The following is a 22500-nucleotide window of genomic DNA, read 5'->3' on the forward strand; positions in this document are numbered from 1 at the left end:
TTACTCAGGTCAACAAGTTTTCGCTTGTAAACATTACTTCGTTTTTTTCTCTCTCCTGTACATTTGGCCCGTTTGGCACGCAAGGTTATCCATTCATAGCATGATCTCGTGTCAGAGTTTAGTCTTGATATTACACTAGAGAGGCATTAATGTTCTTCCTCCTTCTCTATGGCGCAAATAATGCAATAGTTCACCTATATTGATATTGCCATTAATATGACCTCCACAAAATGCTTATCTTTGTAAACCGAACTTGCATTTTGGAATTTTTACTCTTCGCTTCTTCTTCTTAGTGAAAACAATACCCTTCTTTACAGGTTTTCTGTGTGAACTATGTTCTTTAATAATATCTTCCAAATCTCCACTCCTATTGAAAGCTTTGTCTCGTAGATGTATCTGCGTATAATTGTATGTTACTCCAATCTTCCCGCTGACATGGCAGTAATCATATATATGTTTTTTTGAAACTTCATGTTGATGTCCGAACATTTATCTGTACACATACATCAGGATCAATTTTTTTCACTATCGTCCCTTTCATGACTGCTGTTATTCTGTTGTTTGGTATTACTATTATCATCCTTGTCGCTGTTGTTGCTGCTGTCATTACCAGAAGTGACAATATCGATTTTCTTTTGTCTCAGTATTATCTTATTGTTTATGTAAATGTTGTTCTAAGTGTTGTTGCCGGCGTTGCTGTAAAAGCTGAAATTATTGTTGCCATTTGAGCAATTTTTCACAATACCATAAAGATTTCTATATTCTTCCTCAGCTTCCGAAAGAGGAAGTTAGCTTCTACAGTTATGAAATTCACCGGCACCAGAATAGCCAGGTTAGAATTAATTTCTTCAGCGTAAGCAGAAACAAATAACAACTAAGCCTGCGTCTTTAAATGGAGAAGATACATAAAAAGTTACTCTACAATTCCTTGAAATAATATCAATAAAAGAAATACAGATCATCTGATTTATATCAGAGATATAAATATTATACAACGTCGAGTAAGAGATGCTTTATGGCATGTCTTTGCATTGTAAAATCAACTGCAACAGTAATAACGATAATTCTTTCAACGGCAGGTACAAGCCCTGAAATTTTGAGGAAGGTGGCAGGCCGATCACACCAACTCCAGTCGATTAACCCCAAAAGGATAACAGGCAAATCTAACCTCAGCGGAATTTGAAATCGGAATGTAAAACTGGAAGAAACATTACTAAACATTTTGTCCGGCATGCTATCGATTCTGCCATCTCGCTACCTTAATAATAACGATAAATAATATCCTGATAGCGGCTTTCATGGCTTTAATCTTAACTGATTGAAGAGTTAACGTACATGTTTTGTCTTGGTGTGAAGGGTAGTCTACACCAAATATTCGGCTTGGTACCACAGATTCGCTTGTCAGCTGCTTGACCATAACCAGTTGAACATATCCCTTTATGGCTGATGATATGTGCATCTCATATCATGACCGGGAATAATGGGAAAGCATCACAACCGTATGTGTTGAGAGAGATTGGGGGGGTGGTGAACAATTTCGCACTGGAAATATGTGTGTTTTGTTCATCATCCTTAAAAAAAACTCCTTATTCGGGTACCTTTTGAATGGGATGGGCTACTCGACCTAAAGAAAATTCCATCTGGGCTGCATTTGCAAGAACATACGTTGTTTACCTCGATATGAGATCACGATGTCACGTACATATGGTTGTGATGCATGTGCCTGGCGTACCCTCACCAGACGGGTAGTCATGATGGGTAAATTGGGGTTCGTATATTTGTATCCCAACGTCACATTGATGGCATGTGCTGCTTTCTAACTCAATAATAATAATAATAATAATAATAATAATAATAATAATAATAATAATAATATATTTCATTGTTTTAACTTGTACGATCCGAGAAAATTTCGTATTCTGTAAATGTTCTTATTTGTATTTTCTATTTTTATACTTAAATTTATAAACTTTATAACTTTGCTTCGTTATCTTAAAAATTTAGTTGTATCTTCGATATTGTTCCGTAGTTAGGCTATCTCATTATGTCAAAGATTTTGGTTATGTCTTCGATGTCGTTCCGTAGTTAAGGCCATTTTTTTTTATTGCCGTGGCGCAGATTTCATTTATGTCTTCGATATTGCACCATATATTACGGTTAACAGAAGGGTAATACTCGAACAACGAACACATGCCATTAGAAGGTGACTAATATTATAGATATTTATGTTGCAGTCGTTACAGTGGGTTATATTTGTGTTGTAGATGTTTTGGAATATTGTAGCTGTTAGATGTAGTTTTTGGTGTTGTTGCTGTTGTTGTTGCTGTCATCGTTGTGGACATGAGGAAGAGGAGGAGGACGAAAATAATGATGATGATGATCATGATCATGATGAGGAGGAGGAGGAGGAGGAAGAAGAGAAGTAGGAGGGAAAAGAGGAAGTTCTTTTCTGATACAAATACTCTTCGTTCTTTGAATGGCTTACCCATTTAGCAAACTTTTCTGTTTCTGTTATGAAACAAAATTGTTTCGGGGAAGTAAATAATTTCTGAGTCCTTCCTTCCCATTACACGATAATTCTACCAATGGTACCACCACCACCACCACCGGGCCAACAACAACAACCCAACCACCAGTACTTATACCACTATTATTACCATCAGCAATAAAACCACAACAAATCTCTTATACCACCGCCAAAACCTTCACCAATACAGTTATAATAGTGAACATCATCACCGAATCTCCTACAATCACATCCTACATTAAGCCACCACCACTATAACAACCTCTACTGCCACAACAACTATCACCACGTAAACCAGGATCACTACCAAACCCACCACCAACATTATATCTACCACCACTACTACTACTGCTACCAACAACAACAAAGGAAGCTTTAACTAAAACTATATTGAGGATTATACCTCAGATTAAACTACAAATGACGTAGGATTTGTGTTTGTTCTCTATTATGTGCTCAATACATATCTTATTTGTGCGCATGTATGTGGCTATATATATATATAAATATATGTATGTATATATATATATGTATATATATATATATATATATATATATATATATATATATATATAATATTTATATATATATATATATATATATATACATATACATATAGAGAGAGAGAGAGATAGGAGAAGACATGTGTTTGTAGTATTTATGCATAAATGCCTGATGTGCGCGCGCAAGTTTTAAGTGACAGTGATACACGGAGTAATAGAATAAAACTGCAATATATTGTTATGACGAGATAAAACAAAAGAATACTGGTCTATATTTATACAGATATAATATATATATATATATATATATATATATATATATAATATATATATATATATATATATATATATATATATATATATATATATACACATATACATATACATATACATATACATATACATATATAAATGTATATATATATATATATATATATATATATATATATATATATATATATATATATATATATATATATATATATATATATAATATATATATAAATAATTCATATATTTGTATATACGATATGAATATCAAAATGTTCCCTATCTATCTATCTATCTATCTGGTCTATCAATCTATCTATCTATCTAATTTCCATTTATTTTTCTAATATATATATTTGCGTATGTAAATATATACATATCCCTACAAATATATAAATATATATTGTGTGTATGCATGTATACACACAACACACACACACACACAATAGCTACACAGAAATACAAAGGTATATTTACATATACACACCTGTAAATGCTTATCATACAGCAACACGATGTGTATCCATGTGAATGTATGTATTTTTGCATAACAATGCGCATGAATGTCAGTATATATTTATGCATGTGCTTTTGTGTATATGTGCATGTGCATGGGCGCGCGCGCGCGTGTGTGTATGTGTATGTGTATGTGTATGCGTGTGTGTGTCTGAACGGAAGAAAGCATTAAATAATCTGGTTTTGCAAACATAAAATATTACACCCAGGTTAAATTAAGCCGCCGATTTCCATTTTCCCCATCACAGTGCACGGTAAATGCATTTCTGCTGCATCTATGGCAGATTATCTATAATTCTTTACTATCCCCATGCCCCAAATGTAGCAGTTACTGCAATGTTTTTGGATTTTCGTTCTGCTATTCCGGAGATTTGGCTTTTCGTCGCCATAGTAACGCATTTCAGATATGTTCATCAAGTGTGCATCACTGAGTGCCTACCATATCTATCTATCTATCTATCTATCTATCTATCTATCTATCTATCTATCTATCTATCTATCTATCTATCTATCTATCTATCTATCTATTTATCTATCTATCTATCTATCAATCTATTTCATACATACGCATACACACTCACATATGTATATTCATATTTTTTATGTGTTTATATACACGCACATACATGTATATATATATGTAATATATATATATGTACATATATATATGTAATATATATATATATATATAATATATATATATATATATATATATATATATATATATATACATATATATGTACATGTATCTTTATGTGTATGTAGTTTCGAATATGTGTGTGCATGTATGTATGTATGTATGTATGTATGTATGTATGTATGTATGTATGTATGTATGTATAGTGTGGGGCTGAGCATCTAGAATTTTATAATTTTGATAATTGTGCATAGAAAGTTTTAATTTTAAAACAAGTTGGAAATTTAAAAGAAGATTATATTTATATATTAGACTTTCTAATTTTTTTTTAAGAATCCTAAAAATGCAGTTTCATTGTGTTTTTATATTTTATTTGATTTTCAAGTTTAAAAAATGTTTCCATAATTTAAATGTCTTTCTAATCTATTAATATTTTCGATAAATTGGTATATGTACAAAATATACATAATATACCGATAATACATTTTGATAAATGTATCTAATATAAAAATGTATATGTAATATATAGATACGATATTTAATAAATGCACCTAATATACATAATATATGTAAATAAGATGCTATCGACATATGACTATTGAATAAACTGTTTGAATCTTTGTGTGGTTTGTTCATGAGTTCCAGTCAACAATGTCATTTGATTAGCCCCTAATCTTCCCTCAAACAAAGAGCCTACCGTCTTTTAATATAAGGGGTTCTCCAGGAGCTCTCGGTGGTTCTCAACCATTTTTTTTATCTATGGACCCCTTTGATTACTTTTTTAATTCTCTGGACCCCCATAACCATTCAATCAGTTTTATAGAAATTTCTTTCAAAATTCCTATTCTGTTTTTCACACATTAACTTTTGAATGTCGAACTATGCAAAATGTGAGAGGAAGAATCTTAAGTGTTTCTTGGAATGTATACCAACACATACATTTAAAGCAGAATTTTTTTCAGGGGCCCTTAAAATACAATTGTGGATTCCCAATTTACTATTTTTTGTATATGGTCCCTCAGGGACCATGCAGTCCTTGGTTGAGAACCACTGTCATACAATATCGTCTTGAGTACATGTGCTTCAAAAAAACTTGGCTATGACTCGCACGACTTTGATTAAAGATCTACTCCGTCGGTGATGAACTGGAGCAAAACAACAACAACAGCAACAGCAGCAGCGCTATTTCTAATTTTATTTTAAGAAGGGTTTGTTGGAATATCAGAACTAACCTCTTCTCTCGGTGCATGTTGAAACACTTAACTCCAAGAACACCCTAGAAACTTATCCTTTCATATCAGCATATCACTATTTCATATGTATTAGACATGCGTACGCGTACATACATACATATCTATCTATCTATCTATCTATCTATCTATCTATCTATATATATATAATATATATATATACATATATATATATATATATATATATATATATAGAGAGAGAGAGAGAGAGAGAGAGAGAGAGACATACATCCCCATATATATATGTGTGTGTATGCGTGCGTGTGTGTGTATTTGTGCGTAATTGTATGTATGATTATTTTCTTTATATATTTCAAATTATTATTCCATTTATGTTATCTATATTGTTTTTGTTGTTGTTCTTGTTCTTTTTTTAATCTTTATCTCCTTTCTATTTCAAAGATATCTAATCTATGTATTATGAAGAAATGGGGTGAAAATGAAGAATCCTGATCGTAAATGGTTCTCAAACGGTCTGCTGCAAGAAGTAGGTTGTACGCCACGATATTTTTAACTTGCCATGCGAAGTGACTCAGTAATTTTTAACTCATTAAACGTGGAAATTGGATATTACCGCTCAAAATTAGTTAACTGCAGAAAACAGTTTTACCCAACAGCTTTGAAAATAAATCAAAATTATGCTACGAGAAACGGGGGTACACTCTCTGATACTTTTGACAAAAGACAATTTTTCAGAGTTTCTCATTTTTTCTCTCATGTTTCATCAAATACCGCTTTACAGAGGGAGAGTCAAATACAGTTATTGGTGGATATGAAAACCATACTAATAGAAGATACTGAAAAAGTATTGCAGAATCAGAATTATATATATATATTATATAATATATATATATACATATATATATATATAATATATATATATTATATATATATATATATATATATATATATATATATATATATATCTTTCTATAGTATGTAATTTTCGTAAAAGGTATAATTTAATTTTTTATTATTGAATTGATAAAGGTGTTTTTTTTTTCTAATTTATATATATATATATATATATATGTTAACTAACTAAATAGATAGATAGATAGATAGATAGATAGATAGATAGATAGATAGATAGATAGATAGATAGATAGATAGATAGATAGATAGATAGATAGATAGATAGATAGATAATTAACATTATTACGAGAATGACCATGAAATTTAATTACTTGGTCAATTATATTTTAAAATTTTCATGCGATTTATATTTTAAAATTTCCATTCGAAGTATGCAAGTAATTTTTAACTTCCGATAAGAAGAGCACCAATAATTGCTATACTTGATCTACCAAGAACCATCACAATAAGGGGTCGGTGGCATGTTAGTTATGTCTCCTTTTTGTTACTCCTACTCTCTTTAATGAAAATAAGGTGGAAGGAAGGACATTGGATAATATAGTCTTAGATAAACTATTGTACCGTTGATCGAAGTTTTACAGAATTTGAGCCAAAGTGGGATTAAAGAAATATAACATATATTGGCGTGGGGGTGGTTGTGGTGGTATTAAAGATGGTTGGGTCGGTAGTTGGAATGATAGGAATTGTTTAGTGGCAACAGTGGTTGTAGTGTTGTGGTGATTAGCAATAATGGAACTACTACAAGTATGATAATTGCCAAAGTACGCCTATCGATGGTCGTGGAGTCGGTGTATTTACGGTGGTAGTATTGTCGTACTAATTTTGCGGTGGTGGCACTACTGGTGATGTTTGGAATCATCTACAAATGGCAAGCAGACAGCAGAATTTGGTTGCATTCCGTTGCATCTTGAGCTCGAATCACGTTCAGATTTTCTTTACCATCCTTTCTGAAGTCAATAAATTTATACGCTGGTGTGAGGGTGTGATCAACTGTACCGTCCAGTAAGATGCTCCACAATCTTCAAGTCATTCTCTGAAAAACAGTCAGATTCGATGCAAAATGTATATGAGGGCTAAGCCCTCATATTACAAGTGTAACGCATCCTGCAAGCTTCCTCACATTTTCCTATGTTCTCAGTTTTACTCACTAGGTTCGCGGGGACTCGAGAATATGATAAAAGATACACACCCAAGAAGCCGCACATTGAGATCGAACCCGGAGTGGCATAATAACAAAGCAAACACTTTTACCACACAACCATAATGTCAGATGATACACACAAAGTTCTTGTTTTAGTCTGTGCTTCCTAAGTTAGGAAGAAACAACTTTTGTCATCATTCTTTGTGTCCACTAATGATCGCGTGCTGGTAGAATCGTTAGAGCATCGGGAAAAAATTATACGTTGTATTTGTTGTGATTCTTTACTTTCTAAGTTCAAATCATTTCAGCGCTCTCAACTTTGCCTTTCATCCCACCGGGATCGATGTTTTCGACTAACACCCACCTCTCCTCAAAATTGTTGAGTTTGTGTCTAAATCAGAAACTACTCTTCGGATCCATTTAGAAAATATTCGATCTCAACATCAATGTATTGATCTCAACAGTTCGGCAAAGCCAATGACCGCCATGATATTGCTCTTCCTCTTGACCTGGTGGTGGTGGTGGTGGTGGTGGTGGTGGCCATCGAATTCGTCGTCGTGATGGTCATTGTGATGTTAGAGGTGCCGGTGGAGATGATGATGGAAGTAATGTTGGTGATGGTGGTGATGGTGGTGATAATGGTAGTGACGGTATCGTGATTGTGAAGGTGATGGTGGTGATGGTGGTAGTAGTGAGCTCGTACCGGTAGTAATTGTGTTTGTTGTTGATGTTGTTGTTGTTGTGGAAGTGGTGGTGGTCATAAAAGTTGTTATGGTGAGAATCAGAAGAGAGAGGTCTTGATAGTGGTTTACTTAATTATACGCTGTATTTAGTCAAAAGTACGCCTTTATTCATCACGCACGCGAGCACACGCACATGCGTATGCATATATATATATATATATATATATATATATATACATACATACATACAAACATACATACTTACATACATATGTACGTGTATTCGCACTTATACACACACCAGTTGAAACAGACACCATGTTAAACTTCTATAAACATGTATGAATATGTGTACAAGTGAATACAAGTAACATGTAGGCACACACAGTTGCTCTTCCTTTCTCCCTCTTTTTCTCTATTTCCCTTTTTCTCTCTCCTTCACCCTTTCTCTCCCCTCTCCATTTCTTTCTTTCATTCTCTCTTTATCTCTCTCACACTCTTTTTATCTACCTCTCTCTCTATCTCTCTTTTTTTATCTACTTCTATCTCCATTTTTCTCTCTGTCTCTGTCTCTGTCTATCCATCTATCTCTCTCTGTCTGTCTGTCTCTCTCTCAAACTCTCACTCTCTCTCTCTCTCTCTCTCTCAATCTCTCTCTCTCTCTCTCTCTCTCTCTCTCTCTTTCTATCTATCTATCTATCTGTCTATTTATCTTTCTGTCACTCTCTTTTTCATGAACAAATACACTTGCTCTCACAAATAAACATACAAAGCTATCCTCGCAAAAAGAGATATACATATTCATGCAGATATAAACACATACAGGCAAACTCACAGACGGGCATACAGAGGCTGATACACATACCGAAAGACTCAGAGAGGCTGACACCTAAACGCAAACAGATTCACATTCACAAGTAAATGCACACACATACATAAATTTCACACACAATGCAAACAGAAGCCGACTCACACAGCGAGAACACAGACATAGACGCAATCATGCTCGCACGCGCACACTTATGCGCATGCCTGCACACATAAACATGTACACCCACAGACCCGTATGCGTAGTAACTGTAAATACGCCAATCGATATTTTCGTTTATTGGTTGTTGTTGGGGAGGTGGGGGATGTCTACTCCCCTACTCCCCACTTCTCTTCTGTATCGTTTTCTAGCTTCATTATTTGATTAAGTCTACAATGAAAGATAAATAAATGTTTGTTTGTTTTTTCTGACAGTATTTCTCAATGCTATAATAATAACAACACAAATAACAATAATCCTTTCTACTGAAGACACAATGCCTGAAATTAAAGGGGAGGAGACTAGCCGATTACATTGACCCCCAGCGTTTCACTGGTATTTAATTTATCAACCTGGAAGGATGAAAGGCAAAGGGAGAGGAATTTGAACTCTGTACGTAAAGACGGGCAAAATGCCGCTAAGCATGATGATGATGATGATGATGACGACGGCATCAATGACGGCGAAGGTGGTGGTGGCAATGATGATGATGAAGACGACAGCGACGATGATAATGCTATGTCAAAACGGCCAACTCTCTGGTTATAAGCATTTAAATTTCGCCGTCATTGATGCCGTCGTCTTCATCATCATCATCATGCTTAGCGGCATTTTGCCCTTCTTTATGTACAGAGTTCAAATTCCTCTCCCTTTGCCTTTCATCCTTTCAGGTTGATAAATTAAATACCAGTGAAACGCTGGGGTCAATGTAATAGGCTAGTCTCCTCCCCTTTAATTTCAGGAATTGTGTCTTCAGTAGAAAGGATTATTGTTATTTGTGTTGTTGTTATTATTATAGCATTGAGAAATACTGTCAGAAAAAAACAAACATTTATTTCTCTTTCATTGTAGACTTAATCAAATAATGAAGCTAGAAAACGACGATGATAATGCTATGTCAAAACGGCCAACTCTCTGGTTATAAGCATTTAAATTTTAGTTGAATTTATGAAAGAAATTTTAGCACCTCACTTTGAGAAACACTGCTCTAGACAGGGTTTCCTTTTACCCATAGTCGTACTTCAGAGTTTCCTTTTAGCCATAGTTCACTATACACTGACAGCTTAACTTATGTTTTCTTGACACCATTGGACTATAATCAATATATTTTTCTTTCTTTTCATTACACCAATTAAAAACATGTTTTATATAGATTAAACGATTATCGATAACGTAATTTATTTAATAAAGCAGCTTGTTTTCTGCAATTAACCTTGGATAGCTTTTTGCGAACATTATCCTTCAAGATATACTAAGAACATGAGAATATTTGTTTAGAGGGAATTTTGAAAGTGCGAGGCTTCAGTTGGGCCTTTATTCCAGGTGATCGCCACAACTGTAGAATAAGCTAACTTAATTTTGTAACTGTTCAACAAGATGTCGCTTACGACAGTTCACGAATATTTGTAAGTGGGGAAGATATACATGCAGGTCAAACAAACCAACAGATAAATATACATACAGGCATTCAGAGAAACATACAAACACATAGATAGATAGATAGGTAGATAGATAGGTAGATAGATAGATAGATAGATAGATAGATAGATAGATAGATAGATAGATAGATAGATAGATAGATAGATAGATAGATAGATAGATAGATAGATAGATAGGCTGAAAGAGTTCATCGAGTGAAAACGTGAGTAATAGATTGTTAGGTAGGTATGTAAATAGAATAGATAGACTGATAGCTAGGTATGGAGATAAGGAGATAGTTTTACAGGTAGATAGTTAGGTAGGTAGTCTATCAAAATGAAAGCTACGAAAGTATAAGGCTAATAAATATCTTGGTAATTAAGATAATGACAAGGCTTCTGTATGTATCAAAACATCAAACGCAGATTTAGTAATGTCAGTCGCTTGTGGAGAATGCCACCACCTACATCTTAATGGTTCTGTTGCGACTATGATGTGTGTATTTGTCTGAGCGTGGAACTGCGTAACAGAAAGTGACAGAGAGAAAGAGAGAGAGAGAGAAAAAGAGAGAGAGTATAAGGGGAAATCACACAGAGAGAAGACAGGAAATGATAAACAGACATACTGACATACTAACGGACATAATGAAAGGCAACAGAGCAATGACTGACGGAGCAACAACAGAAGGATAACAGCAGAGAAAGACAGAGAGGCAAAGGGAAAGTGATTAAGAAAAAAAGATTGATAGAAACATAGTCAGAGACATGGAAATATACACATTCGGAGATTGTATTCTAGTATTTATGTATTTATGTATTATCAAAAGATCTTCACCAATGTATCTAATCTCTGGATAAGTCCTCGATCAACTCCAAATCCCATAGAAACACTCCTTATGATTTCGCTTTCTGCAATAACTAGCACTAACTATCGCTGCAACAAGTAGTAAAGTAGTTCTTCAAGTAGGCTTGGAATGTCTATTTGCTAGTTTCCATATTGCTGCAACTATTTGTAAATAGGAAAAAAACACATTTTTTAATCTTTTTTTCCTTCTGCTAATTATCTATAATTTAATTAAGGTAGTTGGTGGAATTTCAGGACTGAAACAGAAAGTGTTTACACTGTGGGAAAGAGTATTAATCACATGTAGTTGACGCTTTCTTATTGTTTATCACACATCGTGGGTAACTAATTATAGATAACTCATCACACTGATACCTTAAGACAACATATGTAGTTTAGCTTTAATATAATCATATTTTATTTCTGAGATGGTGAGATTCCAGCATGTTCAAGACTGATGAGGCCCACAGGGTGGTGGTGGAGCATAGCCGTGCACGTGATGAGTTTTAACATGGAATAAGTTGCCGAAATCACAGAGTAGCCCATAATTAAAACTGAAACCCGTATCAAGCAACAAGACTCAGCAAGACTGCTGATGAACCATAGATCAAAGGCTTCTATCTACTTTACCACTCGTGAATGTACGCGTCATATAATGGTGTGACTCCTACCCTGAAATAGGACGAAAAGCTAACTATGGATCTGAACTCATAATCGGTCAGCTGGTTGTCCAATATTTTATCTAACTTCCTGTCTCATCTTTACTGCCGATATAAGGTGTTTGTAAAAAACAAAAATATTCATCGCTGCGGTTATACATTTTTTTTTTCATATTTATAGTATATTCTTCGACTGCTTTCAAGCACTATGTGCGTTTGTGTGTGTGCGTGCGTGCGTGCGTGCGTGAGTGAGTGAGTGAGTGAGTGAGTGAGTGAGTGAGTGAGTGAGTGAGTGAGTGAGTGAGTGAGTGGGCGAGTGAGCGAGTGAGTGAGCGAGTGAGTGAGTGAGTATTAGATCGCTCTGTGAACGCTGTTGATGACATGTAATCCTTTGTAAGCTCTGGCATGAATCTTAAAGTTATTCAGAATTTTAAAGTCCGTGCGATGCTGCTCAACAGACCCTCCTCGCCAGGCTACCTGATACCCGTAAAAGAAAGGGGTGGATGAATCCAGCTTGGGTTCAACAACTGTTGAGCAACAACGCACGGACTTTAAGATTCTGAACAACTGCCCTACCAACCGAAAAATCTGTTGAACAAGGGCTATCCTCCGTTTCCGCTAAAGTATATCTATAGGGGCTGGTGTCACTTGGAACTTTAGCTTTGATAATGATTGACGTTGTTGTGCGGTGAAGCTCTTCCTACGGAAATTTTGCACGGACATCGCCGCTGAGTTTGAATTTACTTCTATTAGGAATATTTTTTCCAATTGGTGATGCCTGTCATACTCCTTCAATACAGACACACACACACACGTATATGTGCTCAGGTTGGTTATATAGTTGTCATTGTTGTTGCTGTCATCATGGAGCTTACATTGCCTCGGGGTTATTACATTTTCCTCTATCCTCTCTATTGTGCATATAAGTGTGTGGTTGCATATGTGTGTGTGTGTCGTGGGCTCTTTGAATATATAATGGATCTCACCACATCAACCATTTATCTATCTTTTCTTCATACCATCTTACTACTTCACACTCTGGTACATTCTATCTGCTACACCATTGATATTAATACACATATATATGTATATGTATGTACACATGTGTGTGCGTGTGTGAGTATATATATATCTATATGTACTTACGTACGTACGTACGTACGTAGTATGTATGTATTATGTATGTATGTATATATATATATATATATATATATATATACATAATGCATACATACATACGTACGTAAGTACATACATAAATTAATAAAATACATATATTTTTGTTGTGTCTTGGGAGTCGTTACGCCACTAATAACACACGTACAGTTTCAGTTCCACTTCTTTATTATTAATCAGTTGGTTATGTATCCAACCAACTAAGTAGCTGACCGTTTGTTTATTGTGTTAGCTAAACAGCCAATCGGTTTGTTAACCTTTTCAGTGACTGGTGTGCAAACGCCAACGAAAGGACCTATTGATGTAATGACTCTCCCAAGACACAGCAAAACTTGTTTCAAAATTTGTTTCTCATCAAGAATATTGCAAACCAATTACATACATATACATGAACATATAAACTCTCATACACAAACACATACATATTTTCCCAGAGAATATCGACTCAATTTTTTTTTTTTGTTAATCATATGGTTGAAGAAAATGTATTTTTGTAGAATGGTGTTACCTGAAAAAGCCCGGAGAATATAACTATTGAAATGAAGTGTAAATATATTCAAACATGAGATATAGTTCTAGGATCAATATTTACTACATTTCGAGGGGGCGAGCTGCTAGAATCGTTAGCTTAGTGGTATTTTGTTCGTCTTTACGTTCTGAGTTCAAATTCCGCCGATGTCAACTTTGCCTTTCATACTTTCAGGGTCGATAAAAATAAGTACCAGTAGACAACTGGAGTTGATGTAATCGACTTAACCCCTCCCCAACATTGCTGGCCTTGTGCCAAAATTTGAAAAAAGTATATACAACATCTTACGATGAGTCTATAGGGATTTAGATTATGCTAGTATCTGTAATCATACTTGTGCGCGGGTGCAGATAAATAGCAATGTCAATTTTCTGTTTCTTTGTGTGTGTACATGTGTTTGTGAGTGTGTGTGTGCACGTGTTTGTGTGTGTGTGTGTGTGTGTGTGTATGGGTGTAAACGTGAATGCATTCTTATTTCTTTATCTGAGATTATCCAGCAATAGAGTGCCAACCAGGCCACAATAACAATTTTACATATTCTTAGACAGAAATGTAGGAAAAATCTTGCATATTTACAATTTTTCCGTTTAAGTAGGGATTTTGCAGAATACTGTATGAATACATGAATATATGAAAAAATGTATGTATATGTGTTGTTGTTGTTGTTGTTTTTTCTGTGCGCGTTAAAGAAAAAATAGATACATACATGCGCATATACAACCTTAACGCTTACAAAAATATAAAAATTACAAATATAAATAATACTTGCAAACAAAGAGCGAGTTTCACCATTTTCTTTTCTTATCCGTTTTATCAGTAGCAAATTATCTTAAATAACCACTTACCTATAAAAGAAAGAAGAAAGTAATATTAATAACTGTCGTTTAATAATAATAATAATAATAATAATAAGAAGAAGAAGAAGAAGAAGAAGAAGAAGAAGAAGAAGAAGAACAACAACAACAACAACAACAACAACAACAACAACGTGAACTTCCAACCTGTTGTCTCTTGAGGTCTCTGGGTGAGACTTGGAGCCAACTTGTATAGACATAAAGCAAAAGTCAAACATAGAATAATAATAATAATAATATAATAATAATAATAATAATAATAACAATAACAATAACAATAACAATAACAATAACAATAATAATAATAATAATAATAATAATAATAATAATAATATAATAATAATAATAATAATAATAATAATAACAATAACAATAACAATAACAATAACAATAACAATAATAATAATAATATAATAATAATAATAATAATAATAATAATAATAATAATAATAACAATAACATAACAATAACAATAATTATAATAATAATAATAATAATAATAATAATAATAATAATAATAATAATAATAATTTTCTTTCTTTGCCACGGGAGCAATACATAAAAAAACATTTTAATACGATAGTGAATGCAAAACATTTAGGAAAGTACATAAATCACGAATGCGCAAACGACTTAGTTATATAATACGCATCCTAACGTTATATAGTTATACATACACACAGACACATATATACATATATATAAAAATATATATACACACACACACACATGCATGCTAATACATATATATATTTATATATACATACATATATAATTGCATTTACACAGCACATACGCACGCATATTCATATGTATATTCTCAAATATACGCTATAAAACGTGACAAACCAACAAGGGAGTATTTAAGTGGTCTCTGGTCCTACAAGTAATAACAGAAAAATCATTCTTAAGTTTCATCCTATCGATTGAAAAAAAAAATGAAGAGCACATATGAAAATGTAATCCTGGATGCGAAGGAAGAACACATACGATAATGTAGTCCTCGTAGAGAAAAATGTTGTATGGTCTTCGTGAGAACGTCTTTTGTCAAATTTCTGATCAGAATTGCTTATGGACTAAACAACAAGAGCAACATCGATAACATAATACAAAAAATACTGAAAATGTTATGGGCAACCAACATAGAATGGCCTAAAATATAGAAAAGCGTTTCAAGGAATCCCAAAAGTTCGACCATCATTCACTCGAGGCATAAGACTTCTCTTCAATCTTGTACGTTCACGAAACTGCATGGTTATTTCTACCACAATGTCATACAGTTGACTGAAGAGCAATAATTCTCTTCTCCAACTTCACCTACTACTTCATATGGTACTTCAAAAGGTTGATAAATGTTTGATCGGACAAGAAATGCCGCCTTATTGATGATGATGAGGATGATGATGACTTGCTATTTTTGACACAAAGCCAGTAGTTAGGAGGAAATTAGCTAATTACATCGACCCTATTACTAAACTGGTACTTTATTTTATCAAACCTGAAAGAATGAAAAACAAAGTTGATCTTGGTAGTATTTAAACTAAGAAAGTAATTACTTAAAAAGCAGTTACAAGTGATAATACCTAGTTGGAAAACCTGCTAAAAATTTCTCCTAAATTCTGCTTAGTCATAGATATAAGTCTGGGTTGAGAGAAATGTATCAAAAATACAATGAGGTAAATCAACTAAAATGAGTCACAGATTTCAAAGAAAACATAGACACAGAAGTCAAAGAATTAGACTAAATTTATCCATAAAAAATCATTAAAAGTAGATGCAAGATAAATACACTCAGTAATGACGGAGAAATTATTAAAAACGTAATTAAAAAGAGTGAAACGAAAATGAAAAGTTAGTCAGTACAAGAAAGAAGATAAAGGTGTAAATTGGCGAGCCAATGCAGTTATAAACTACATATTCACCATTATGAACTGGAGCTTAAGTGAAATAAAGAGCTTAAATAGGAAGTGCTCTTGCGCGCCGAACCCACCACTCCAGCAATGCTATATACAGACTATTGAAAGGCGGCGAGCTGGCAGAAACGTTAGCACGCCGGGCGAAATGCGTAGCCGTATTTTGTCTGCCGTTACGTTCTGAGTTCAAATTCCGTCGAGGTCGACTTTGCCTTTCATCCTTTCGGGGTCGATAAATTAAGTACCAGTTACGCACTGGGATCGATGTAATCGACTTAATCCGTTTGTCTGTCCTTGTTTGTCCCCTCTGTGTTTAGCCCCTTGTGGGTAGTAAATAAATATATATACAGACTATCCCTACCTTGTGCGCAAAAAGAATGGAGTTTGACACAAACAGATAATGACTACAAAATAACTACAGTGGTTTTAGAAAAATAATTAAAAGTAATCAAATGAAAATTGGTTGGTGTATAACAGAAACATTCAAAAACTATTTTCTACATAAAGAAAATAAAGATACGACAAAATAAAGACTGCAAACTAACTTCATTGAAATAAAAGATATAGATGAATAACGTCGAAACAACAGAAAAGAGTAAAAAGAAGGAAATAATCGACATAATTAAAACTGAATTCCAAAATATACTGATGGTAAAAAAAAATGAACTGAAAAGTCATTCCGTCGCTAATATCCCACAGGATGCGATAGAAAGGAAATAAGACAGAGTGAAAGACAGCTATGTAAAAACGAACAACGGAAGTTAGTTTTATTTTAGCTGCTGAGGATTCAATACCTAATCGCAAACAATGCAATATAAAATGATAATTTCTAGACTAGGGAGGCGTTTTATTGATTATATCAACTATGGTACTTGACTGGTATTTTATTATCAACTGTAAAATGATGGCAGTTAAAGTTGACTTTGAGTAAAACAGATCACAGAACACAAAGAGCCCTAAATTAATACCGCATTCTATTTTGTCTGATACTGTAACGAATCTTCTTTTAATCAAACTGCCAACAAAAACAAAAATATTAGGAAAAATTCTAACATCAAGCGTTGGCTCTGCCACCAGTACAATTGGATGGTGGACTGCCTCTCTGATTACCCAGACTACAAAACCAAATATATTTGAAAACACGATATTTTCGGCAATTCTCTCCATTGATAAGATATTGAAACGCTATCTTGTAAACGCATAAGTGATATAAATATTCACTAAATGCAGTACATGACAACAGCAATCATCTAGAATACACCAGTCCTGACTGGCAATGAGATCAAAGAAAACAGTCCGGATATAATAATCAAGGACAGGAATGAAAATTTCTGAATTTTGATAGACATCAACGACTCCGCCTAACCAGAAAGATGATAGAGAAAACCATCAAAGTACGAAGCTCTTGAAACTAAATAAGAGTGACATGAAAAAAACCGTAATAATTGTACGCAAGGTATGACAAAGACGAACATGAATAAAAACATACAAATCATATTAGGTTTCACAACGTTATACCCTGTCGAACAACAGCCTTGCTAAGCACAGTTTATATCCTATGCAAGACCTCCACTTTAATAGCACAACTTAAACAGCGCATTGCACTCAAAACGTGCCCTATATAGTAACATATCTCACACAACGCATTTTGTAGAAAATTGCTTCAGGTAATACAGCACATCACAATAGCCTATGGCAGTAATATCGCACACACTTCTCACTGTACATAATCTGCACAACTCACATAAAGATGTTAAACATCACCATCACCATTAGAATTCCTAACATTGACAGCTAAGTGGAATGCGTAGATTGTTGTAGTTAACAATCAGCAAATACGGGAGATCAGCAGACACAAAAGTTCGGATAGAATAGTATGTAGGAGGAGTCATCCGGTCAAGGAGCTAGTAAGTTAGTTTGTGCTGATGACTGATCTAGTAGAAAGACTTTTCGGGTGACATAGTTCAGAATACGTAGGAGTGCATGTGTATGTACGGGTAATCGTGCACAGAGAGGGAATTCTAGAGTTTTGTTGTTCGGGAGAGAAGGACTGAGAAAAGTGCTTGAAGTAAAACATAGTTTGGAGAACGAGACAGGTCAGGGATTTTAAGAGGAATAAAAGTGGATTTGTGATGTGGGTGTAAATGGAGAAAGTAATTAACTGATTCCGAAGAATAAATGAATTTGCAGCACCAGTTTAGCGTAGCAGTAGTACAGTCCCAGTTAAGTAAGTAGCAATCTAATATAGCATTCTAATATGTCATGGTTAAAGTATTTGCTATCCCAGAACAATAGTCGTCCCCTTTCAGAGGCAGAACTGAAAATGTTACAGTTGTGTGGTTGCTCGTACGATAAACAAATATTTTGAGGATTAGAATTTATAGCAATTTTATTTGCGTTGTTTATGAAAATTTATCTGTGTAGTAAGGAGACTGTATTGGTACAAAGCTATTTCCTTGGCATGTGTAGTGTCTGCGTTTGTGGTACTGTTTTTATTGACCAGATTCTTATGTCAACATTGTTAAATTGTTTTCTGGGTCCCTACTCATAGAAATAGTGCACCTCTAGCTAACATGTCGAGGTAATGCGTGCATGACGACGGTAGACAAAAAGTTAAAGAGAAAAGAGTGGTTGTATCATTCGCATACAAGTGTGTTTCATATATGGAGAGTACTCATGAAGAACATTTGCTATAATGTAATAGATAGGTTTCAAATTCCGCCGAGGTCGACTTTGCCTTTCATCCTTTCGGGGGTCAATAAATTAAGTACCAGTTGCGTACTGATGTCGATGTAATCGACTGGCCCCCTTCCCAAAAAATTTGGACCTTGTGCCTAGAGTAGAAAAGAATATCATAAATAGGTGTTGAGCGAGGAAAAGAAACTTCCAAAGACTAAGGTGAATAGTTACAGTTACAAGAAGGTATTACGTATTTATGTAAAGAAACATGTGAAGATAGGAGGAATTTTGGCAAAGCGAGTGAAATTATTTGTTTAACATTTTCTCAAAGACTCATTACATTTGCATATATTAAATATAAACGCGAACATCGACGCATAAGTAACAATGAGAAAAGAAAGAGAAAAAGAGAGAGGGAGAGAAAGAGAGAGAGGGGAGAGAAAGAAAGAAAGAAAGAAAGAAAGAAAGAAAGAAAGAAAGAAAGAGAGAGAGAGAGAGAGAAAGAAAGAAAGAAAGAAAGAAAGAAAGAGAAAGAAAGAAAGAAAGAAAGAAAGAAAGAAAGAAAGAAAGAAAGAAAGAAAGAAAGTGAGAGAAGAAAAGGTTCTTAAAAGGTAACTAATTTCTGTGTGTTTATAAGCCTCAGATCAGCCCCAGTCAAGGTAACTTTGCTGTGAGCTTGCAAAATTTTCTTTCGATATTCATTATTTAGTTCGACATTATCCAATGTAATGTTCCATTTTTTAAGACATTAAATAATGGTTTGAGAAATATTTTGCTGCTAATTCTAGGCGACAGAAACATTCCCGATGTTTTGTGAACCAGCTGTATAATTTATGGGATATATATATAATATATATATATATATATGTATATATATATATATATGTATATATTATAATATATTATATATATATATATATATATATTATATATATATAATATATATATATATATATAGTGAGAATTTACCAAAAACAAACAAAACACGAAGACAGGTGTGATTAGTTTAACGCTCGGGAAATGAGAGAGTGTTTTACGTTCCGTCGAGCCTACGCTCTTCGACAGAAAGGAACAGCGATTTAAATAAAGGAAGAAAATAGAAAAAGGTTTAGTGGCTAGCGATCTATCATGCGATATATATATATATATATATATATATATATATATATATATTATATATATATGCAAGAGATTAGAAAAACAAAAGAAAAAAGTACTCAACGCATTTAGTAAGAGTTACATAAATTATTACGTAAAATAGTTTGATCCACTAGACTTAAAGTTTCACAGGCCTCTTTACAGGAACCTGGCTTGTTCAGGTTTATATAACCGAATTATCTAATCCTGAACGAGCCAGGTTTCTGTGAAAATGCCTGCAAAACTTTAAGTCGCATAGAACCGAATCAAGCAGTTTTAAATGCTATATATATATATACATACATATATAAGTATATATATATATGTGTCTATATATACATATCTATGTGTGTATATATGTATGTATCATACTTAACGCTGATACATCACAGAAAACCTAATTAACTGTCGTATTCGTCCTGTCTATAAGACATATTGTTTCATGATGAATACCGCAATTGTTTAAACTTTCCATGATGTATCTTCATTAAGTAAAATACACAGATTGCTATTTTAAACTAATACTGCTTATGTTGCACAACGAAACAAGGATAACGTTTTGTTTGAAATCCCTTGGACACGTTCGCTATGTTGAGGAACAATTATTTGATCACTGCACATCATGCATGTGTATGTATGTATGTATGTAAAAATTCTTGGCAATAAACGTAACACAAAGATAGTATCGGGATACGAACTGGTGCCATTTCGGCTGGTTTGTTAAGTACATTTACGATGCAGCCATCTTCGCTCCTCACTTTCTATTTTCTTGCAATCGAACTTTCTGTGTTTCCAGTATTTTAGTGAAATATTTCTCTTGAAATAACTCAGTGGACTGAAACAGTACTGCTCTCTGTTTTCATAATAAATAATTACATATATGTGGTGCGTGTGTGTGTGCGTGTGTCGGAGCGTGTGTATGGGAGGGAGAGAGAGAGAGAAAGAGAAAAGAGAGAAAAGGTGAGGATGTATGTGTGTGTGACTGTGCGTGTATAATTATACAAGCACCGCTCTTTAGAAGAAGCATTTATATCAAAAACCTATAGTATTCTCTCCCTGACTCTCTCTATCTCTCTGTCTTTCCCTCTCTGAGTCTTTCTTTGTATCTCTCTTCCTCTCTCTTTCTCACTCTCTCTCTTCCTATATATATGTATGTGTGTGTTGCGCATGCGTGTGTATGTTCCATATATATATAAATGTATATGTATGTATAAATATATATATATATTATATTATATATATATATATATATATATATATATATATATATATATATATATATATAAATGTATATGTATGTTATATATATATATATTTTATATATATATAATATATATATATATATATTATATAATACATATATATATATTCATATTATGCATATATACATGTGTGTGTGTGTATGTATATATATATATATATTGATTAATCTTTTTTAACTATAGAAATATATATCTGTACACATACATACATACACACATGCACACACACATTCACTTATATATATATACATATATATATATATACACTTGTATACACACATACATACATACATATATATATATACACACTTGTATAAACAGACAGAGAGGGGGAAAGAAGAGAAAACAAATATGCTAGTCAGTTGAGCTAGGTAGGCGTCTGTGGTCAGTATTCAAGGAATATAGCGCCATAGTATGTTGACCAGACGTGCGTGAACTTCTGGGGTTTTTTTATAAACGAAGCCAAAAAATCGTTAGCCATTGGTATCATAACGTTAATAATATATTTCAACGATAAGCAAGCGAGGAAATACTGTTGATTCTCTTATATCTACAGGTTATTTATTGCGCCCCTCTTTCCTCGTTTGTGCTTAGTTTTG

General features: G+C 33.7%; 1 protein-coding gene across 1 annotated transcript in view; it reads right to left on the minus strand.

Moving 5' to 3' along the window:
- The window catches only part of LOC115210662 (transmembrane protein 47), a 270211-nt gene that overhangs the window by 129757 nt on the left and 117954 nt on the right, over window positions 1–22500 (minus strand). The window lies entirely within an intron of this gene.

The sequence above is a fragment of the Octopus sinensis genome, linkage group LG4 (assembly GCF_006345805.1).
Source record: "Octopus sinensis linkage group LG4, ASM634580v1, whole genome shotgun sequence".
Lineage (NCBI taxonomy): Eukaryota > Metazoa > Mollusca > Cephalopoda > Octopoda > Octopodidae > Octopus > Octopus sinensis.